Source organism: Peromyscus maniculatus, chromosome 5 (genome assembly GCF_049852395.1).
Source record: "Peromyscus maniculatus bairdii isolate BWxNUB_F1_BW_parent chromosome 5, HU_Pman_BW_mat_3.1, whole genome shotgun sequence".
Classification (NCBI taxonomy): domain Eukaryota; kingdom Metazoa; phylum Chordata; class Mammalia; order Rodentia; family Cricetidae; genus Peromyscus; species Peromyscus maniculatus.
The window spans coordinates 104,681,982-104,687,124 of NC_134856.1; the positions used below are offsets into that span (position 1 = coordinate 104,681,982).

At 41.5% G+C, this 5,143-nt stretch overlaps 1 pseudogene; it reads right to left on the reverse strand.

Moving 5' to 3' along the window:
- Positions 1–251: 251 nt before the first annotated feature.
- On the reverse strand, positions 252–1,179 carry LOC102907729 (putative vomeronasal receptor-like protein 4; annotated as a pseudogene).
- Positions 1,180–5,143: the final 3,964 nt, after the last annotated feature.

The following is a 5,143-nucleotide window of genomic DNA, read 5'->3' on the forward strand; positions in this document are numbered from 1 at the left end:
TAAACTTTATTGGGTTGCACAAACAAAGTATCACCACACTAAAAAACTGCATGGTAGACATGTTGGGATGGTGGGAACGTGAGAACCCCGCCTGCTCCCTGAAGACTGAAGCAGTCTTCAACTTTCTAGGACAAGTTGATTGTAAAACAAAACAAAGAAAATATAATCTATTATCTCAACAATTTATTGTTGTGATACATGAGAAGGGAAGAGCAAAACCATCCTAGTGTATGTAGCTTTAGTTGGTAAAGAGTTGGGTGTGAAAAGGAATTTCTTATTTCTCAGGGGACACGGCAGTGCTTAGCAACACGGACATCCCTGATGATCAGGACAAAGGGACTGAGGCCAGCATAACTAAGTACTAAAAATGCTTTCCTATTGAGTATTGTGGAATCGTGTGTCACTGTGGAGCCTGTGTAGAAGGAGAAAATGAAATCTGCCCAGTAAAAGAAAAGGAAACAGACCATGAGAGTGAGAACACTATGGGCAGCTCTGATGTCTGGCCTGGAATCATTTGCAAACCTGGAACTGTGAAGGTACAGGACACATACGTGATGTTTATACAGATGGAGAGCCATAGACCCACTGCTCCAGCCCATGAGACTCTGGAAAATGACATCACGAAGAGCCATGAGAGAGAAAAAGCCACCTCACTGTGTGTGTGGATAGCATCATGCAGCAATACCCGGTATATATCCCGACTTCAGACCTGTTTGTGCTGCTGGCTGCTGTGATATAGTGAAGCAAGTTGGAGCTTATCAGGGAATTAAAGATCCAAAAGAGGAGGAGAAAGGGAAGAACTTGCCATGCAGTCTGTGGTTTGAGCTTTCTGCAAAGGATTGTCCTGGGACTGATGGTGACAGCCTGGACCACACTGAGGAGACAGGTGGTGCAGATGGAGAGGCCACAGGCAACCCTTTCTAGGTAAATTATAGTTTTACAACCAATGTCACCTAGGAAGTTCCTGAAATAAAAAATTGCAGTTATGTCTCTGACCCCTATGCAATGAATGATGATTATGTTCACAAAAGCCAAGTGGATGAGCATAACATCTACATTTTTTCTCTGAGGACCCATGAAAGTATACACATGTCTCACAAATAAGATGATGTTCCCTAAAACTCCAAGTCCAGTAAGTGAAATGAAAATTAGTCTCTGGATGAGGTCTCTCCAGATCATCTTCATGAAATTTCCAGCACTAGGAAAAACCCTTTTGAGAAGCACAAGGAAGTAAACATGATATGGTTCAGGCCTGTGGGTTTTCTGTTTTCTTTAGTGAAGATAACAGTGTATTATGTAAATGCAGTGTCCTTTGTTACAGATGCCTGAGTTCGTTCTTGTCCCTCCTGTTCTTGTTTCCAGGGATACAGCAATGATGCTGATGGTAATTGGACATAAACACCATGCTGATGCATTCACTGCTTTACAGAAGACAGTTCTTTATACCCTCCATCTCTAAACTTTTTTCCATGAGGACACCCAAACAAAGGGCAGCGTCACTCAACTTCTAAGCCATGATATGGAGCATCAACTTAGATGCCTCTCTTCCCAGATCCTCTTTGCCATCCTGTACACACTCATCCGTCAAGTCTTGAATTAATAGAAAACTAGAGATTCTCCAAAGTTGTGTAATACTTGCCAAAATGAGGATGCTTTCCAGGGAAAGTCAGGTGGCTTTTCTCTGTCTCCAACTTTGAACTGACCTTGGCAACAAATAACACATAGATTAATAAGGTAGAGCAGCAGCAGCCCATTCCCTCACCTTCAGTGGGATAGGGTGATTAATTGTTGTTCCCTATCATGTCATGCATGGGATGTATTAAAGGAAACCACAGCCCTACTTATGTCCTTTTATTGACCATGCCCTAAGAATGTTCTCCCAAGAAAGCATCATATATCAGCTTTCAGCTTAGGCATTTTCCGTTGGACTCCCAACAAAGGCACAGTCTAACATTTTGATTTTCAATGTTCATCAAATCAGTGATTTTATCAGTCAATAATGCTATACCCTATAAATGACAAGCAGCCTACAACCCCATACTATTGTGAAGTTTTACAATTAACATCCATTCTTCTGTTTTCGCATTCTGCTTAAATTGAAGTGAGGATTAAAACACAAATGAATTCATGTTGCTTCCACTTTTACAAATCATAGATAGTTTTACGTGGGAAATCTAAGTCTACTTTCTTCCACTCTTTAGGATTCTCTGCTGTTCACAAAGTTTATCTCCAGATTGTTTTCAGATTGTTTCAAGCACATGTAACACAGGCGCTGACCCTGTGCCAAGGGGACATGTGATGTCCTCTTTGTGACCTGACTCCAGCCACGATCCTCCTAGCTAAGTGCTGCCCACAGGTCACAAATGTGTCTCCTACCGTTTCCCTGAAGCCTCTGACTCTGCTGTCTGTTCCCTGCTTATATCATCCCTCTGTGCGGAGAACACCTGAGAGATGCTTTAGGACATCAGCACCTTATATAAACCTGTCATGGAATCCTCAGAAAATGTCTTCTGAGTAAATTATTAACTGAGTGTTATGGTTGTAATGTTCTATATAAATCACAGAGATGAACTGAAAGCAAAGTAATTCTGGCTGGTGTCTTTCCTTAGAATGCTTGGGAGGTCAGTCCACTTTGGAATACACATTCAGGAATGTTTACTGTATTTCCTTGCATGCATGTGGGAGCGAAATTTCCAAGTTCCCATAGATCCAGTGACTATCATGGACTACTTTTAAAGGCATCATCGATGTGGCTAATATTTAGTTGCATTATCTCTGTAATGATCTTTTTATGACTATGTTTTTTAAAGGTGTACCTCTTATTTCTTTGAAATACCAATAATGTATATTGAAATGAGGAATCTGTCACTGTTTCCTGAATAGTGTCACTCCTGCACTAAATAAAATTATCTCTTTAAATCTATTCAAGGAACTACTGTAGAAACACTTACGTGTAGATTTCTATTTATTTCTTTTTGAGTTTAGTTATTTTATGTGTATAAATATATGCCTGGGCGGTCCTTGTGTCCCTGGACCTGCAAAGAACAGACTAAGGCATCAGGTCTCAGGAAACTGGAGTTGCATATGGTTGCTAGCTTTGATGCAGGTGCTGAGAATTGCAAGAGTATCAAAAGCTCTCAACCACTGAGCCTAGTCTTCAAACATGCATGGACAATTTAACACGCTTTCACAAGCTTCTTACCTCCGCCATGCTGGAACTGATTAATCCAGTCTGTGTGCGTCCAGCTAAATGAAGGATTTTACTGAAGTGATGTGGTGGAGACTTACACATATTCTGGAAGCTGAGGAATTACAAAACTTTAGAATAGAAATTTCAGGATTCACAAAAACCTCCTTTGTGACCACCCACTGTGGATTAGAATTCTGCCTTTCCAAATTCATATATTCATCATGTCAAGAAGATTCTTTGGCTTCCTTAAAAAGCATTTTTCACATGTAAATTGTGTTTTGTGCAATATAAGTGTATTTTATGGAGTCATTGAACTGACAGGTATAGCGCATAGGGAAGTGCCCAGCATGCTTTAAAAAACCATTTTCTAAAAGCAGTTATTAACGTTAGTGTTTAGCCTCGTGTCTGCTTTATCCACAATTCTCATATTCTATGGTTTACATTGGATCTAGGGAAGAGAAATTCACAAGAAATGAAATCATGGTAAAGAAGGAAAGAGTGCTCCATCTACAAAAGACTGTAGTCACTAGAGGTTACACAGCTCAGATGGAAGCTCCCAGTCCTTGGAGGGAAAAACACACAAAGATTGTGCAGAAGCTGTGGGAACCGGAGCTTCCTCCTCCAGGCTGCAGTGCAGGTCCCCCTGTCTCCTGCTCTGCCTGTCCTGTGTAATGAGCAGCTCTGGCCCAGTGGCCGCACACACTGTCCACACGGCTGATGCAGCCATCCTGGATTGCAGGTAGGAAATGATAGACCATCTTCTCCCTGAATCCTGCCACTTCCCTCTCCCAGAGTGACAGGGAGCCCACATCCTTGTCTCCTGCATCTCTGCCCTCCACAGATTTCTGTCCACACCAAAGGCACCTCCACCCCACCATGACGTGCAGCACTCACCATGCAGTCTGTGCAGCAGCTCGGGGTGGGTGTCCTCAGGGCACCAGCCAGGCCCTGTTTATCAACCTGAGACCTTAACTCAAGAGAGGTGTCAAGATGTCACCATCAGGAGTTTGGCTTCATCAGGGGAAAAGGCTCCTCCTGCACATCTCCATCCCTGAGGCCGCTCTGCCTTCTCCCTGGTGCTCTGTCATTTCCTGAACCCAGGAACTTTCTGATTATAGTTATGGTCTCTGTGAGTAAGGAGAAGGAGGGGTTGGGCTTTTGAACTTAATTTCAGTCTGTCCTCATGCCTCAGTTTATCTCCTTAACCAAGAACTGCTTCAGAAGAAATATCTGATACTCGAAGATGATCACACTCTGAATAATTTTCATGTATATTCTTTATTAATAACAAAAGATCATGTAGTGCCACAGGCAGGGGCTACGGTCAATGTCATGTTTAGGACAATCACCAGGAGACTGTGGGAACCTCTGGGATCTCATTACTGTTTTGATTTCTGCTGCATGCTTTACAGTCAGTCCTGAGTATTTTGGGTTTTTTTCTGTACTATTGTTTTTCTTATTAAAGTTTTATACAAAATATTTTCATCATGTCATTCCATTCTCCCAACACCTCCCGCTTCCTCCATACCTCCCTATGCAACTAACTCTGTGTTTGCTCTTTTGTGTGCTCTCCCACAAAAATAACAAAACAAAAGAAAACCTCAAAAAAAAGAAAATGAAAAGAATCAAAATAAAATAAAAAGCCCAAACAAAATGAAACAAAAGCCCACAAAACAAAACTGTGGAGTTCATTGTGTTCATTTAGATAATGATTCCTAGACATGGGCCTTGCTCTGGAGTGTGGCTGAGTGTCACTCTGTGACATTTCATTGGAGAAATCTGATTGTCCCTTTTCCCAGCAGGTATTAATTGCAAATAGTATTAAGGGAGATATACAATTAAATATTGTTCCATCGTATTTTGAACCAAATTAGTCAGAATAACCTAAATGAATTACGAGCACACCTTAGGTATCAACAATGTAGCAGACTAACGTTGCTCATTCCTTCGTAT